Below are 19,159 nucleotides of genomic sequence, written 5' to 3' on the forward strand. Positions count from 1 at the left end.
TCGGGACGCCTGGACAAACAGAACGGAATAGAAGAATGTTGTGCACCATCATCGGCCCTTCTCTTTAAGCGAGGGAAGCAGCCTCTGATGCCGGTAGCACTGTACCCCACATTGCTCAGCGCTCTGCTGCTCCCGCCCCTCTCACACACTTTAGTGCCCTGAGAGAAGAGGATTTCGCCCTCCACTTCCCTCTTGGAGCACCGAAGCTGAAGTTCCCAGGAGCAAAAAAGCATTATCGCCTGGCAATGCTTTTCGGAGATTTCAAAAGTTATTGGGTTAAGCGAAAAGTAGCCAGAGTTCCTGGTCCCGACTGCTACCCAGTGAACCCCCTACTGGAGCAATTGTAGGTGTCGGATGAGAACGGATCAGGGAGGCTGGTATGCCCTCTGGAACTGCACAGACTCACACACAAAGAACGGCCGCTTGGCATGAGATACGAAAGGGCACTTGGCACTTATGGATCAAATATATTTGTATAGGAGCCAAGTACTTTCATTGGTGAGCTGCTCCTCTGTAGTCGCATAATTCAGCATTCAAGGCAATCCAGGATGCAGGGTGAGGAAGCATGCATGCGGGAAAACGTAGCATTAGTCATCATCATCATCATCATCATCATCATAGGCAGTCCCTCGGAATCGAGGAAGATTTGCTTCCACTCTAAAAATGAGTCCTTAGGTGGCTGAACAGTCCAATACGAGAGCCACAGTCCCTGTCACAGGTGGGACAGATAGTCGTTGAGAGTAAGGGAGTGTGGGACAGATTTGCCGCACACTCCTTCCGCTGCCTGCATTTGATTTCTGCTTGCTCTCGGCGATGAGACTCGAGGTGCTCAGCGCCCTCCCGGATGCACTTCCTATTCTTAGGGTGGTCTTTTGGCCAGGGACTCCCAAGTGTCGGTGGGGATGTTGCACTTTAACAGGAAGGCTTTGAGGGTGTCCTTGTAACATTTCCTCTGCATCTTTCCTCCCAGGGGATTTGTAGGATCTTGCGGAGACATCGTTGGTGGCATTTCTCCAGCGACTTGAGGTGTCTACTGTACATGGTAGCATTAGGAAACATTTTAGCTCTGAACCTTCAGAGACCAATACAAATGTCAATCTTTGGGATTATTTGTAAAGCAGCTTGCTGACTCATCTCTGCCAGAGAGGGTAGACCCGAAGGAATGGTGGGTCTCTGCAGTGAGAACAAAAGAGTAATAGAATGATTATCTTATTCAGGTATGAGATTGTTTTTTCCTTGATTTTCTTTTTGCAATATCTAGATAATGGAGTACTTTAATATTGAAAGTACTCCCTCTAGACTTGCCTTCATTTTAAAGGATCAGAGAGCTTCTCTTTGTTCTATATCTGCTCTTAACAGCTGTCAAGAACACCCCAGGAGCACCATACTGTTCTTCACATCATAATTTCATTAAGAACAAAACCTGTGAAAGTGACAAGTTCATACATCCCTTTCCCAAACATGTTAAACCAGTATCACAACAGTGAAATTTGGAAAGAAATAAATAGCTAAGTGGATGCTTCTGTGCTTTGGGCTATTTATGAAAAGACATAAAAAAGGAGACAGTTCAGAGAAGGTTCACTAGATTAATTCCAGGGATGAAGGGGTTGACTTATGAGGAAAGGTTGAGTAGGTTGGGCCTCTACTCATTGGAATTCAGAAGAATGAGAGGTGACCTAATCGAAATGTACAAGATTATGAGGGGGCTTGACAAGGTGGATGCAGAGAGGATGTTTCCACTGACGGGGGAGCCTGAACTAGAGGGCATAATCTTTGAAAAAGGGGCCGCCCATTTAAAACAGAGATGAGGAGAAATTTCTTCTCTCAAGAGGGTTGTAAATCTGTGGAATTTGCTGCCTCGGAGAGCTGTGGAAGCTGGGACATTGAATAAATTTAAGACAGAAATAGACAGTTTCTTTAACAATAAGGGGATAAGGGGTTATTGGGAGCAGGCGGGGAAGTGGAGCTGAGTCCATGATCAGATCAGCCATGATTGTATTAAATGGTGGAGCAGGCTCGAGGGGCCATATGGCCTACTCCTGTTCCTATTTCTTATGCTCTTATTTTGCTTTACATTGCCGTATATATCGTTTCACCAGCCTATCATTAAATCACACCAACATGCCTGCCTGGATCAATGGAACAATTAACATGAATATAATGGGGTAGAGTTTCCACTATTTATGGCAGTAATAATCAGCGCAATGGAGGTGGGATCGGCCGAACCAGCACCAATGATTGGCTCATTTATCATTGTAATTAATCACGCTCGAGTTGCTGTGATCTTTTATTTTGGTTCAAGTTCAGTTGAGCCAAATCAGGCTCCGCCCATAAAACGGACCACGCCCCCAGGTGGCCATTGCTAGGTTACTCCGATTGCTCTGGTTAGAAAAGACACTTCAAATGTTCTTAGGCGCACCAACACTAGTAGGGCACCTTGTTAAACGGTTTACATATCAAACAATATTTAATTTACCATGAAACCGACTAGTATACACCAATGAAAGTAGTCAATGGTTCAGCATAGTATTGTTTTAAGCTATAAAAAAAAACACATGGGCACAGGAAGGCTGGGGTGAACTACAAAAACAGAAACTGATGGAAATCTCAGCGGGTCAGGCAGCATCTGTGGCGAGGAGGCAGAGTTAACGTTTCGGGTCAATGACCCTTCTTCGGAACTGACATCGAACCGAAACGCTAAATCTGCTTCCTCGCTTCACAGATGCTGCCTGACCTGCTGTGATTTCCAGCATTTTCTGTTGTTATTCCCGATTCCAGCATCCACAGTATTTTGCTTCTGTATGAGTGTATCTAAATACACATAGGTGGATTTCGGCCGTGCTAACTTCACAGGGAGCTTTTGAGAATAAAGCCTATACTATGTACCCGCTTCGTGCACCAAGACACGGGTATCTCTTGGAGCACTAAAAAGGCTCAAATGTTGCGAAACCTGCTTTACGGATTCCGGATTACAGAATCCTGCTATCCTGCCAGAAGGGGGCGGTGTTGAATTAAAGTTGAACAGCTTGTTGTCTGGTCGATCTCACTTAATCCATTTGGTTGTTCGCCAGACTTGTAATTAACGTGATATTCCAAAGCAATCAGACCACAATGAAGTGGCTAAATCCATGATTTCACGAAAGTTATCCCAAAAGATTCCCCCGCATACTTATCAGTCAGGCAGGAACCTTCTATTGCCATACTGTATTTTTTTAAATGTGATCCTGAAATTGTTAAGATTTTAAAGACGAATATTTGCGTTGAGGTCAGTATGATTTTCATCCGGCAAAACAATTTGGGGAAATTTGATAGCAGAGAGACCGGGCTACGTTTATCAGGGAAGGTATATTGTGTGGTTCTGCAGTATCTTCATTTGAAATCAGGCATTCACCCCACTCATTGTACTTTCAGTGGCTAAGGTTACCCATGTAATGAGAATCGCTTTAACAGGGGATTTAATGGCTGTATCTGATGCACCTTTGGAACGGGAAGCACCGTCGGCCCGTACTGCAACTGCAAAGAACATTAATACTTAAGAAGAGTTCTGTCACTTTCATTTATGTTCTGGTTTTGGGAGGTCATCCTTGGTCGACCACGTTTAAGGTCACAAATATAGTTCGCAATATTTAAACTTTGATAACGCTTTATTTTGTTCCTATCATCTGCGTTTCTGTAATACATAAGTATGGCTGGTTATGTGATTTTCTGTAAAAACGTGTTGACGACTGTCGCAGGATAAATGAAAGTGAGAATGAGAGTGAAATGTCGGGGGTATGAATCCAATGTATTTGCACGCAGAGGTCTAAGTGTGCATGTTATTTTTTGCACGTTGCATAGATCTTATTCAGGTGTTAGTTTCAAGATCTGGGGCTCCTGCAGCTTTTTTCTAATTCAAGATTAGATCGGCCCTTTTCTCTGTCAAACTCCTGGAAATACAAGTAATGCAAAACGATGTTCTGCGTGGTGAGAGAGTATTGAAGCATAAAATCGCAGGCACATTATTCCCATCAATTTTTTAACTTTAATAGACTTGAATGAATTTGACAGTTCCAATCGGGCACGGCTTCTCGGCATAGCCACAATTCTCCATCACTTGCCATCACTCTTGCACTTGCTAGTTTGTTATCGCTCCTGGCATTTAAAAAAAAATGGGAAAAATGCCTCGGTGATCCATAGCCTGAAGAACGGGGACACTAATAGGCAAGGAAGGATGCTGCACTCCCCGAGCTAATCCTTTGTGGATTCACTTGTATTTCCTATCGGCGAGCCAGTGCGCTGCAGAAACGGCGAGAAATCAGGCTCGTTGCAGTGTAACATGTAGCGGGGCTGTTGCAGTCATGGAGCAAGTTCAGTATCCCACCAGGAGCAGATAGACGCAAGCACATGAAGTTTCGGACAATCTAGGTGGGACTTTGTGACGGTGAGAGGGGTGGGACGGGAGGGGAGGGGTAGGGAGGGGGGAGACGGGACAAGGTATTATGCAAATAGACCAACATTATTTGTCCCAGGGTGAAGCTCGCACGCTTTCTGACGAGAACAGATTAAAGCCATCGAAAAGCAGGCAGTGTTCCCGAGCTGATTCAGAAGTCGAGAAGTCTCCCAAGTAAGAATCCTCTGACAATCCGATTACTCAGTGAACACCAGCAAAGGACCAGCTTGGAGCTGCATTGTGGATTTGGACTGGTTTTTGATTTCTTTATTTTTTTTAAACCGATCTGTCGTTATTAAAACAAGGCAGGCAGCTCCTGAGGAAACTTGCACCCGGAGCAAGTTGAGTCTGCTGGCCGGGAGACTGAACGGCGCCTTTGATGGTCAAGCGGGAATCGTTGTGTCTAGTTTGACTGGTACTTTCAAATCCTTTCCAAACAAATACGCTTTGGTTGCGCAATTCCGGAGCTGCTGCAGAACTGACAGTTCGGGGTCAAAATGATACTGTGTTGTTTGCTGAGGAAGAAAGCAAAGTGAAAGACAGTTCACTTACATTTTGGTTCTTTCTGCACTCCCACTAAAGCGGCCAGTGCTTGGTCCTGGTCACCCTGTTCTTGTAGGTAAGTGAAGCTTACGTTGCAACTTGCATTCTCCACGAGGCAAAGGGGTAAAAAAAAACACTTCGATACACGACTGACAATTTATGGAAAAAGTGTTTCTGTTTCTTGGGTGGCAGATGTAAGCTGGCTGATTGATGTGTTTCTGGGACAGTCCAGTTGGTCTGCAGGTAAGCGACCCATCAAGCTGTCCCTCACCGAAACTGCTTCTTTCCAGCAACACAGCAGCCTGCTCGACAGACATCGGTTTCTAAACGCAAACCATGTTTGTTTCTGACTTAATTTTAAAGTTTTATATATATAAACATACACGCACGGTATCACTGACCGAGATGATGTGGACAGTCAGCGACCACGAGAGCTTTAGTTTAAACTGCTTGCGCGATGATAAGCTGCTGTTTCAGGAGCTGGAGGGGTTTTTTCAGCAGTTACACAACTAGATACATGTCCGTTTTCTAGGGGTGCCCTGACACAGACTTCTCTGCTCGGGAATCCCAGCACCTTCGGGGTCGAGAGTCACAGGCAGTTATTGCTAAGAGGAAGACCTGTTTCTGTAACTTTAAACAAAAATGATTAAAATGCCATTTTTAAAGCAGTGAAGACACACACACACATAAATGATGTCAAACGTTCAGATTCCACATAGTTATGTATTTAAACTCCGTGCAATGTTCTATTCGATTCACGGGACAGTGTTGAGTTGGTTTTGCAGTGTGAACTGTCACCTTTATACGGTGCAGTCCAGTCCAGGTGAGAAGGTGCACTACAGCATGATTATGTGTGAAATTCCCGGTCGTGGCCGTTTGCTTCGGAAATAGTTCGAGAGTCATTTGGTCCCGTCGGCATTTGGATTGAAGTGGCGAATTATGTCAATGTTCTGTACTTGGACTCGGGTCCAGTTTTAAAACACACACACACTGGTCATTTTACCTCAGAATTGAGTCCGAACTAGTATCAGTTCAGAGATGTTCACCGTCAACTTTCTGAGCCGTGTTTCCGTGGAGCTGAAGTGAATGATCTCAGTGGAAATGAATTCTTGTTGTGCGGGTGTGTTCCTGACTTCCTGACATGTCCAGGTTGTATGAGCCCCTGGTGTTAGTCACCTTCTGCTGTTCAGGCTAACCCTACATTTACAGTAGGATCATATTCTGTGCGGCAGGTCAGGGCAAGCAACCAAGTTAGCAGTTAAGCAGACGATTATGTAAGTAACAGCGTGTGACAGCCATGCAGCATGGCAAGCATTAGGCGCACAGGTCACGCTTGGTGACAGTCGCATCTATTGGGACTATTGTGCTCGCTAGTTTTGACCCTAGCGGGAGAATCCTGTCTGCGTTTAATGCGACCAAGAACATGTTTGCACTGTGTTTTTTTGGCGGAAAACCAGCCTGTAATCCCAGATTTCCACCGACGAAAACACACATTTTTCCAATCGCTTTTATCTTTGCCTGTCAGCTGTGGCTCAGTGGGTCGCGACCTGGCCTCTGAGTCACCAGGTTGTGGGGTCAAGTCCCACTTCCAGAGACTTGAGCACAAATACTGAGGCTGACGCTCCAGTGCAGTAGAGAGGAAGTGCTGCATGCATTGTCGGAGGTGCTGTCTTTCGGATGAAACGTTAAACTGTCTGCCCTCTCAGGTGGGCGTAAAATATCCCATGGCACTATTGTGAAGAAGCCCAGTGTCCTGGCCAATATTTACCCCTCAATCAACATCACTAAAACAGATTATCTGGTCATTATCACGCTGTTTGCTGTTTGTGGGAGCTTGCTGTGCATAAATTAGTTGCCGTGTGTCCCACATTACAACAGTGACTACACTCCAAAAGTACTTCATTGGCTGTAAAGTGTTTTGAGACATTCAGTACTCATGAAAGGCGCTATATAAATGCAAGTCTTCAAAGTGGACACGTAGACCAGGAGGAGAAAGAATTTAGGTGTATAATTTCTTTTAGGAAAATAAGGTAAAAGGAAGATAGATCTGATAGACAGATAGTAACGTTTTTTTTAAAGATGAAAGAACGAGAGATAGGAGCAAAAGTGGGAGCTCATGTAAAATGAAACTTTATTTTTGCTCAAGATTTTGTTTTATAATTATATTGTCACTCTTACATTATTGCTGACAAGTCGGGGATTCTCACTGCCATAAAACTGGCAGTATAACTTGCGAGCTCATGCCCATTTGGCCCTCAGGATACCAACGTAAGTACAAAACTGTTTCCAGAGGCCATCTCACACAATTTTGTGGTGCAGTATAACTCCAAGCTGCTTTAGGCAGTCCATTAGATCTCTTGAGCACTTTACAAACTCATTCATCAAATAAGGCTGACATTGTGTTGTGTGTTATTAGCTTATAAACACATTAGCAATTGGTATGGGATTCCTTTGCCCACCACTTTAACAAAGGCAGTCATTTAAACTAATTGTTTTATAACACCTCCATTAAAATAATTGACATCATAAATATCTCTAAACATGTTAACACATTGGTATGCTAACAGCACACAGCCCAGTTTCACCCCAAATCTTTTTAATGTTGAAGTGGACACTTTTTCCCACCCCTAACATTAACATGAGCTCCCAAGAACTGAACCTCTCCACATGTACAGAGCTCAATTGTTAGTGACCTCAGTGTGATACAGAATTAGCAGGAAACCTTCATCCACTATATGCATAATGCTCCATAGATATTGGTATGAGACTGGTAACTGCAATATAACTGCAGGCTTTTTTTTCATATTTTCGGGAGAATGTATCTCCATAAAAGTTTTGCACCTAGCTTGCTGCAACCATCACATTTCAGACACCACCCTTCAAAAGTTGCATGAAATGACTACTTTTCTTTTTTGAAAATATATTTTTGATACATTGAAATTTGACGTCTAATTTTTAAAAAAATGTCGAGTAACAAAACATTAATTTCACACTAGTTTCTTCTGATTTGGAGCTGAAAATTCACTAGCACATATCAGTCGAAAAATTTCTCTCACCAGCAGCAATTAATCTCCAACTGACCTCAAAGTAAAGACCAACACTGCACCAACACTGCAACAAAAGAATACATTGTGCATTCCATTGTACAGTGCTCCTCATATTATAAAACATTGCACCATCCAATTTACTGTGAGCAACATCGTGAAAATCCTTTAATATTCTAAAGTTTCACCTGACATTTGTGTGGGTTTATTACTGAACTAGAATTGTTTGCTTCCATGTCATAGTGCGTGAGCATAAAGACTTACAAGATCAGTTGATCCCGCGGAGATAGGAATTTCTTTAGATCTGCTGCCAAGCTGATGGTTAATCTTGGTTTTGTATCTAGAAGGATAGAATACAGAAGAAGGTGGGTGATGTTGAATTTGTATGTATCTTAGTTAGGCTGCATTTTGAGTATTGGGCACAGTTATGGACATCCCTTTTAAGAAAGGAAATTGAAGCAATAGAACTGCTACAGCATAGATTCAGTAGGACATTAACATGGATGAGTGGTTGCAATTGTTGAGATGCACCCGAAATTCGGGCTCTTTTCACTACAGCTGAGATGATAAGGGGCAGAAAGAGGTGTTAAAGATTCTGAACATTTCTGATAAGGCAAATAGGGATAGATTATTTCCACCGCCAAATGAAAGGTGATGGGAATAAAAGGGTGCAAATTTAAATTATTCAGAAAAAATCTTAAAGGGAGGTTCTAAAAATAATTGCACAGAGGGCAGTTCCAATGGGAATTCTGTGCCTCAAACACTTGTTGAAGCATAGCTCATTTTAAAAGGGAAGTTATTAGTTGCTTGGAAAAAAAAGCAATAATAATGGGCATGGGGAGCAAGCAAGAAAGTAGCTGGCTCATATGAAGAAAAACACAAATGTAGATTTGATGGGCCGAATGGCCTATATCTGTGCTGTGACATTCTATGATTGACCAAGAGTAAGAACATGCACGTTGTGGAAAATCATATTCCAAAACATCAAACAAAGCTTAATATTTTTCTGGATATTATTGACCTGTGGAATTCTCTACCACAGAAAGTTGTTGAGGCCAATTCACTAAATATATTCAAAAAGGAGTTAGATGAGGTCCTTACTACTAGGGGGATCAAGGGGTATGGCGAGAAAGCAGGAATGGGGTACTGAAGTTGAATGTTCAGCCATGAACTCATTGAATGGCGGTGCAGGCTAGAAGGGCCGAATGGCCTACTCCTGCACCTATTTTCTATGTTTCTATGTTTCTATGACTCTTCCTGTGGACAATTGGCTAGGAACCAGTCAAAAGGTTTTTTTAAAATTCCCCTTATATGGAATATGTAGCTTAGGATTATTTAGAATCCCTAATGTTAGTGAAAAGGTACAATTGTATGTCATGTGTATCATCGATTTATCTTAGTACTGCACTGTACACCTACACATTTACATGAATCATCACAAGAGTGTTAAAATACCAATTACAGAGGCAGGCATGAAAAAGACATGGTGCATGCTTAACTGTGCAGGCAGCAGATGTAATGCCAGCTATTAGAACTCAGGGCCATTAGAAATCAACTTGAGTCATGACCCTTCGACTAACAAGCAGCAGTGCACTACTTCTGTTATTATTCTCAGCTGTGATTCACAGATGTGGCATATGTACTTGTGAGGAAAGTATCATAGAATTGTGAAGTAATGAACTTCTCACCCATTAGTCCTAATTCTTCTATTAGTGAGCTGAATCCTAGCCATATTATAAGAATATAAGAAATAGGAGCAGGAGTAGGCCATACAGCCCCTCGAGCCTGCTCCGCCATTTAACATGATCATGGCTGATCCGATCCTGGACTCAGGTCCGCTTCCCTGCTCGCTCCCCATAACTCTTTATTCCCCTATCGGTTAAGAAACTATCTCTGTCTTAAATTTATTCAATGACCCAGCTTCCACAGCTCTCTGAGGCAGCGAATTCCACAGATTTACAACCCTCTGAGAGAAGAAATTCCTCCTCATCTCAGTTTTAAATGGCGGCCCCTTATTCTAAGATCATGCCCTCTAGTTCTAGTCTCCCCCATCAGTGGAAACATCCTCTCTGCATCCATCTTGTCAAGCCCCCTCATAATCTTATATGTTTCGATAAGAACACATCTCATTCTTCTGAATTCCAATGAGTAGAGGCCCAACATACTCAAACTTTCCTCATAAGTCAAACCCCTCACCTCCAGAATCAACCTAGTGAATCTTCTTTGAACTGCCTTCTAAGCAAGTATATCCTTTCTTAAATATGGAAACCAAACTGTACGCAGTATTCCAGGTGTGGCCTCACCAATACCCTGTATAACTGTAGCAAGACTTCCCTGCTTTTATACTTCATCCCCTTTGCAATAAAGGCCAAGATTCCATATGCCTTCCTGATCACTTGCTGTACCCACATACTATCCTTTTGTGTTTAATGCAGAAGTACCCCAAGGTCCCGCTAATCTGCAGCACTTTGCAATCTTTCTCCATTTAAATAATAACTTGCTCTTTGATTTGTTTTCTGCCAAAGTGCATAACCTCACACTTTCCAACATTATACTCCATCTGCCAATTTTTTGCCCACTTACTACAACTGTCTTTGTCCTTTTGCAGATTTTTTGTGTCCTTACTCACACATTGCTTTTCCTCCCATTTTTGTATCTATCGTAACGCTTCTGGTTTGTCATCCCTGTGCATGTCATGTTTTGTTCACTCTGTATGTGCTCAAAGCAAACCTGCATCCATCATTACTTACAGTTGTAGGATTCCCCATACATGACCAAATCCGTTCCCTAACATAATGGCTTTGTCCATCTATTTCTACATATGCTGGTTCTACATATCCCTATTTATCTGTTGCATATGCCACCAGTTTCCATATGATCAATTCAAAAATAGCCCAAATATTCTCCTGCCATTCAATGCATAACCATCCACAGACTGTGGTGAGCTCAGCAATTATGGAAAAGCGGAGAGTATGGGAGGGGAGAAAGAACAGATGGCTAGAAAAAGAGCAGTAACAATTGGGAGAATCAGGGAAAGGGAAAATGTGTTTGACAAATTTATTGGAGTTTTTTGAGGATGTAACTAGTAGGGTAGATAAAAGGGAACCAGTGGATTTCCAAAAGGCATTCCATAAGCTACCACATAAAACGTTGTTAGGCAAGATAACGGTTCATGGGGTTGGGGGTTATGTATTCGCATGGATAGAGGATTGGTTAACGGACAGAAAACACAGAGTAGTGATAAACGGGTCATTTTCAGGTTGGCAGGCTGTAACTAGTGGGGTGTTGCAATGATCAGTGCTTGTGTCTCAGCTATTTACAATCTATATTAATGACTTAGATTATGGTACCGAGTGCAATGTATCCAAATTTGCTGACGGTGGGAAAGTAAGCTGTGAGGAGGACACAAAGAGCCTGCAAAGGGATATAGACAGGCTAAGTGAGTGGGCAATAAGGTGGCAGAAGAAATAAAATGCAGAGAAATATGAGGTTATTCACTTTGGTAGGAAGAATAGAAAAACAGAATATTTTTAAAATGGTGGGAAACTATTAAATATTGCTGCTCAGAGAGATTTAGGTGTCTTGGCGCAGGAAATACTAAGAGTTAGCATGCAGGTACAGCAAGCAATTAGGAAGACAAAATGCATGTTGGCCTTTATTGATAGAGGGTGTGAATATAAGAGTAAGGAAGTCTTGCTACAATTGTACTTCTTCTTAGGCGGTCCCTCAAATCGAGGATGACTTGCTTCCACGCCAAAAAGGGATGTGTTCAATGAGTTCACAGGTGCTTCAGTGAAGGACCTAATATTCCAGGTCCCGAACTGCATATTGAAGGGTGGAAGATGCCTGTGCGTGGATTTTTTAAATGTGCGGTGGCTGTTGCACACCAGCCACCACACGGGCTTGACAGAGCTAGGTCTTGGTTCAGTGGCAAGGATTAACCAAGACGACTGGAGACCAGCTCTGCTGCACGGACCTAGTGTGCGCACACATATCATCACAGTGTGGGCTGGCCCGTGCTGCCCCTGGGCCCTCGCCTTTTCTGGGTCCCAAACCTACGCCTCTCCTGGGCCCCAATCACATCGCACTGCAATCTCTCGCCGCTCCTGCGCCCCGACCTCGCTGCTCCAGCTGTACCTGCCCGCGCTCCAATCACCGACCTGGGGTATGGTGACGTCCAATCCAGTCCCCCTCTTCACAGCCATCGCCCTCCTGCACCAGCTTGCGTTGTACGCTGAAGTGGTACTCCGCCACGCTGTCCAGGGGACGCTCGGCGCTTGCCTTTTATGGCCCCGACCTGCTGCTGGTGATTCCTGACAGGTTGGGGCTGCCACATTGTCCAGGGCTTTGGTGGACCACACCTGGAGTACTGTGCGCAATTTTGGTCTCCTTACCTAATGAAAGATAAAAGATATACTTGCCTTATGAGGTGCTATCTCGAGATAAGGGGTCGGCCTGTCAAACTGAGATGAGGAGGTATTTCTTCACTTAGAGGGTTGTGAATCTTTGGAATTCTCTGCCCCAATGGGCTGTGGATGCTCAGTCATTGAGTATATTCAAGGCTGAGCGATAGATTTGGACTCGAGGGGAATCAAGTGCCATAAAGTGGAGTTAAGTTCAAAAACCAGCCATGGTCTTATGAATGTTGGAGCAGGCTCGAGGGGCCAGATAGCCTACTCCTGCTCCTAATTCTTATGTTCTTACGTTCTTAGGCAAAGAAAAAATCCAAGGATCTAGCACATAGATAAGAAAAATAGAAAGGATAAAAATACTTGCATTGAGATAGACATAGAATTATATATTTAATTTAAAAATAGAATAAAATATAGATAGAACAAAACTTAGAAAAATAGGGCTTGGAACTGGATACCGAGTTGTTTAAAAGATTGAGAACAGAAAACACAAGCGAGTGATGAATTATTGGATTGGGGTGAAGTGTTGGATGGAGTCCCACAGGTGTCGTGTGCGGACCTGTGTTATTTCTTAATTAAATAAATGCTTGGATACTGACACGAAGTGCAAAATTATGAAATTTGTGGCTGAGAGTAATTGAAACCAAGGATAAGTAAAATAGAATTTCAAAGATTAGCATATAGGTGCCTGAAATGTATTACTGATAAATGTAAATACAGGTTGAACCTTCCTTACCCAAAATTCCCTCATCTGGAACCACCCCTTGTCCAGAACCATTCCCGGCCACTAGGTGGCACATGCGCAGAACTCCGACATGAACAAATTGAAGTCTTTCCTCGCTGCCGGCTCCCGCAATCACTGGCCGGACCCCGCGATCCACCGCCACTGCCTCCCCCCCCCGCCCCTTGATCTCTCTGCCGCACTCTCAGCCCCAAGCTAGCCAGCCCCAATATCCCCTTGCTCAGTACCTGTACCATCCAATTTAACGTGACCACCCCCATCCGGAAAAATCCCTTATCCAGAACAGGCCAGGTCCCGAGGGTTCCGGATAAGGGATGTTAAACCTGTACATTTTAGCAAAAGAGTGTGTGTTTCACAATCAATGTCTAGAAAGGTTAGGAAGGCAATTTTTAAAATCACTAAAACCCTGGGATATATATTACCGAAACAGGGGAATACAATTCTACTAAGGTTATATTGAGTCTATACAATGCACTGATCAGAGGAAGAGAACATTTTCAGAGACTTGCTGGCCAGTATAATTATGCACAATGGATGCGTGATTCTTTGGGAAATCAATGGAAATGAACATTTTTTGCCTTCTATAAAGGGTGTACAATCTGCAATGAGAGTTTAACACCCTGGCGGCAAGGAAGAAAAGAAAGACTTGCATTTATATAGTGCCTTTCATGACCACCAGACGTCGCAAAGCGCTTTACAGCCAACAAAGTATTTTTGAAGTGTTATAATGTAGAAATTGCAGCAGCCAATTTGCACACAGCAAGCTCCCACAAACAGCAATGTGATAATGACTAGATAATCCGTTCTTCGTGATGCTGATTGTGGTATAAATATTGTCCAGGACACCAGGGATAACTCCCCCACTCTTCTTCAAAATAGTACCATGGGATCTTCTATGTCCAGCTGAGAGAGCAGACGGGGCCTCAGTTTAACTTCTCATCCAAAAAGGCAGCATCTCGGACAGTATAGTACTCCCTCAGCACTGCACTGCATTATTAGACTAAATTTTTGTGCTCAAGTTGAAAATTTCAACCCACAGAATCGGATATGGATTCAGCACATTCAACTTATGGTGATCTCAGTTTTCTGTCCATTAAAATAAATGTCCTAATTTCCTCCAGTCTAATAAGACCACGCACTCAGGCACTATTCTTTTATCCCACTGTGTGCAGTTCTGACTGCCACAGTACAGAGGCAGAGTATAAGCCTGAAAAAGGTGCAGAGAAAAGTAACAATGATCATTCCAAGGTTATGAGGGTGAGTTATGATGAAGGCTTAATAAAGTTCAATTTCTACAGGCTAGAGAGAAGACAGTAAGCACATAAGATATTAAATAGCTTAGATAAGTTACATCCAGATTATTACTTCAAAATAAACAAGTAGGACCAGAAGCTATAACTAAAAGAAAAGTGGAAAAAATAGAATTTCCTCATACAAAGGAATAATCTGTCTGACAGGTTAGTAGAGAAACACACTTGAGGGGTGTTCCAAATACAGTGTACTCAGCTATGAGATTTAAGAGCTAATTTCAGGACACTCTACTGCTGGAGCTGAGCCTCGCTAGTGGCAGGTGCAGGTTAGAGAATCAGGCCTATGGTGTTATAATCCTATTTCTGACACATGCTCATGAAATTACCCCTTTAGGTTAGAGGGATGAGCTTTGATGGGCTTAAGAAACTTTTTATGTCCTCGATTTTTCTAATTCTTCAGAGAAAAGCAATAATTAACTATGGTAACCCCCAAAATATTTCAAAGAGGTAATGACAGATAGAAGGAGCCAAAATAGACAAAGCAGGGCACTGAAGACAAATAGAATATTTTGATCCTAGATAGAAACATAGAAATTAGGAGCACGAAGGGCCGAAACATTTTTTATGAAAATAAGCAGGCATTTTTTAAGTGAATACTTCCTTTTATTGTGATTATATATATAGGTATCTTAAAAAATATATACATCACAGGTGGATTCTATAATGGGCAGGCAATCTGCTCCAACAGATTATCACCGATATGGCGAAGCTCAAAATGTACCCAAAATGTTTCACCTATATATTTAACATTTTGAGCATACTATTGGTTTAGACAGCAAGATTGTATATATTCCATGTTTGCTTTAAAGTTCAAACAGGAGCAGAATGCTCACATAAGAACATAAGAAATAGGAGCAGGAGTAGGGCATTTGGCCCCTCGAGCCTGCTCCGCCATTTAATAAGATCATGGCTGATACGATCATGGACTCAGCTCCACTTCCCTGCCCAATCTCCATAACCCCTTAGTCCCTTTACCCTTTACATAGAGGCAGATTTAGCGAGCATATCAGAAGGTTTTACAACACTGTCGTAGCCGATTGCAGCACTGATCTTCTTCCCACCGAGACCCAAAAAATGATGTGAAATTCATGAAAATAAATACAAAAGCTTTGGATGCTGGGAATAAGGTTAAAAGCCTCAAACCCAATAGTAGGTTTCGGAAGGTAACAAATAAGCTAGGAAAACAAAGCTGAAGGAGTTTATGAATGTCATCTGGTGCCCAAGCTTGGGATCCAGGGTGCTTCTCCATAACAGGTGCTGATTCTTTCTTCTATTACTTTATGGACATTTTTTTTTGAGACCCCAAGACACTGGTTGGACCTTTCGCACAGTAGGCAGCTTATTGGCGAATCGCATCTGTGAGGTGAGGGTCTCGTAAAATTTCTCACACATGTATTTCTGTTGGTTTAACATTTTATATTGAAGAGGTGCAGATGCATCAAGCTTCAGTGTGAATGGAGTGTTGGGATTCGCAGTGGGTAGTTACTTAATGAAAGCCAGTCACCACCTCACAAGATTTGAAGTACGTTTGCATCCATTGTCCTCAGCTCAGCAGAGATCCTGGGAATTGTGGGTCATTTGCCTGTGATTTCCTGTGATTGGCGGAACAGGCTCAAGGGGCTGAATGACCTACTCCTGCTCCTATGTTGCTATTATATACTCCCGCCAGGTGAGGTATCATGCCAGGAGTCAGGGGAGAATTAACCATGGGGCAGATGGGGCCGCAGCCCCAGGCCCAGCAAAAATGTAGGAAGACAAAAATATAAGGCCCCCCCAAATAGGCTGAATAGAATAGAAAATAAGAGAGGAGAAACAAGTTTTATTTCACATGCTATTGAGAGAAATTTACATATATATACAGGAATTTTACATATATGTACAGTATTGCAATGTTACCAGAATATATAACTCATCATCACCATCATCATCATAGGCAGTCCCTCGGAATCGAGAAAGACTTGCTTCCACTCTTAACATGAGCACTGAGTGTTGGCTACTTGAGTGTTGAATATACCAGCTTGTGTTTTCATACTCAGAATCAGAATCATATGCGTCATGTAATGAACTTGAACAAACATAACTATGGGCCCATTTGGATCAATTTGCCCCGAACCTGCCAGGACTGCACATGCCTAATATCGGTTCTCTCATCTCAGCTGTGTTGCAGTGGGCAATTACTTAATGAAAGCCAGGCACCTCCTTACAAGAAGGAAACACCGGTGGGGATTGATCCCCCGGGCACTTTTGCACAGTTCCTCAACATCAATGCCTCAGATAATTTGGCAGAGGTATCAAAGCACAGTTCCCGCCCACGTTCTTCACTATTAATGTCAAGAAGTTTGTTTAAGAAAAGACATGTCTTTTTAAAAAAAGCAGTCTCATTATCAGAATAACATATACAATACAATTGCCAAAGCATGTGGTCACATTCAAGACTTGTGTAAAATATAAGAAACATTAAAGAGCCTTCCACTTTGTTTCATGAGCCCTGTTCATTTAGACATAGATTAGTTATATTACAGCAGATTAAGCTTGTGCTTGTAGACTTTTCTGCTTAGTTGTCACCAGTTGATGACAGACAGAATAACAGTAACTATTCATCATCTTAGGTAGTCCCTCGGAGTCGAGGATGACTTGCTTCCATACTAAAAGTGAGTTCTCAGGTGACTGAACAGTCCAATGTGGGACCTACAGTCTCTGTCACAGGTGGGGCAGACAGTGGTTGAAGGAAAGGGTGGGTGGAGAGCCTGGGTTGACGCACTCTCCTTCCGCTATCTACGTTTGGTTTCTGCTTGTTCTTGGTGATGGGACTCGAGGTGCTCAGTGCCCTCACGGATGCTCTTCCCCCACTTATGGCCAGGGACCCCCAGGTGTCGGTGAGGGTGTTGCATTTTATCAAGGAGGCTTTGTGGGTGTCCTTGAAGCGTTTCCTCTGCCCACCTGGGGCTCGCTTGCCGTGTGGGAGTTCCGAGTAGAGCGCTTGCTTTGGGAGTCTCGTGTCGGGCATGTGAACAATGTGGCCGCCCAACGGGATTAATCGAGTGTGGTCAGTGCTTCAGTAACTATTATATAAGGACGAGTCACTGACTTAAGGATGGTTAGTTCCATGAGATAGATTAAAAATGAAATGGTTAAGCTTAAAGACTCAGGTGGTGTTATACTGTCACTATCACATCGACAAGTAGAAGTATATTTGTCCAGTTCCAGTATGACACCCAAGTACATTGAACCATGTGATTGAGTCTTTTCAAAAAGGAAGGCTCACATAAATTTGCTTGTGCAAAGCTAAATTTAAAAAATGCTCAGACAGCTCGTTGGACCTCATGTGAACTTTCAGAACTTTGAATGGAATATTTTTAAGTTAGAATGTCCTCACAGCTCTCTTAACATCTAACCTTGCCAGGAAATCTCCATTGTGACTGCACTTGGGTACTGTTCAAAATCAGATCAGCATGTGTTTTAACAAAGATTTTCCAACTTTGCCTAACAGCTAGCAGATAGTGATCTCAAGCTATTAGCTGCAATGGATGGGAGCATAGCCAAGCCCAATTCTATCCTCACCTGACATTTATGTACATTTTCCAGAAGGGCCCCTTGGATATTAATCAAGAGCAGAAACTATCACCAATTTCTGTAGCTTGGGGAAAGGCTAAGGCCATTTGTATGACCCGCTGCAAACCTGATTGAGAATAGTAAACTTATCACAGATGAGCAAAGGGATATGCAACCTCTTGGTCGAGATGATGCCATATCTCACTGTGTATATGTGTTTAGCCACTGAGCTAATGTTTATACACTTCCTTAGAAGTGTAGAAACATATGCATCACCATATTTGCCTACAGAGCAAAATCAAAATATGAAGTGTTTTGTGGCATTCTGACTATAAAGGTGCTATATACTGTAAGCATTATCATTATGTGTTCAAAGATGCCGTAGTCTGCTCTGATCAATGTCAACCATTGGCCCAGATTTTGCAGTCAGTGGCGAAGGATCGCGCTTGCCATGCACCTCACGGACAGCTGGCCCCCAAAGCCTTTGTGTGGTTTTAAGCGGAGACTTACAATAATACGGCATCTGATCCAGTGCTGCACCCTCTATGGGGGAAAGCAACAGTAAGGCTCTTCAACCAATCTGATTGAAGAACCCTCACTCAGGCTAGAATCTTCCCAGCCCTATGAGTGAGGATTTGGAGGCGGGCCCGCTGTCAAAATGGCTCCGATTGACAGCGAGTCGGGATCCCGCTCTGAACCCGCCGCCATGTAAGTTTATGATCTGTCAGATTTGCGCTCAACGGCAAGTGGTGGGACAGGTAATTAACATAATTAAAAGGTATTTAAATGCTAATTAAGAGGCTTAAAAGCAGGCACTTACAATTTTACCAAACTTTTGACGGGTTTGCCACCCCTCAGGTAAGACGCCAGCTAAGTGGCGTCGGGTTCTCAGTGACTCTCTGTTGCTTTGGCTAGTTGACAGCTGCAGAAGTGGTATGAAAGCTACCATTTCACAGCTGTTCACTTTCCAATGACAGATGCAGAAGCCTTCAGGATTTGGAAGATACTTTTGAGCTGTATGCAGATTGAAAGAAAGAAAATAAAGGAAAGATAGATTACGAAAGTAAACTTGCGCAAAACAGAAAAACAGATAGTAAAAGCTTTTACCGATAAATAAAACGGAAGAG

At 42.9% G+C, this 19,159-nt stretch overlaps 1 protein-coding gene across 1 annotated transcript in view; it reads left to right on the forward strand.

Moving 5' to 3' along the window:
* The first annotated feature begins 5,011 nt into the window (after window positions 1–5,011).
* The window catches only part of LOC139274690 (SLIT and NTRK-like protein 6), a 43,444-nt gene continuing 29,296 nt past the window's right edge, over window positions 5,012–19,159 (forward strand). The window contains exon 1 of the mRNA XM_070891366.1: window positions 5,012–5,048. The gene's annotated coding sequence lies outside the window, so the exon portion shown is untranslated. The remainder of the gene's footprint in view (window positions 5,049–19,159) is intronic.

Source organism: Pristiophorus japonicus, chromosome 10 (genome assembly GCF_044704955.1).
Source record: "Pristiophorus japonicus isolate sPriJap1 chromosome 10, sPriJap1.hap1, whole genome shotgun sequence".
NCBI classification, from domain to species: Eukaryota; Metazoa; Chordata; class Chondrichthyes; family Pristiophoridae; genus Pristiophorus; species Pristiophorus japonicus.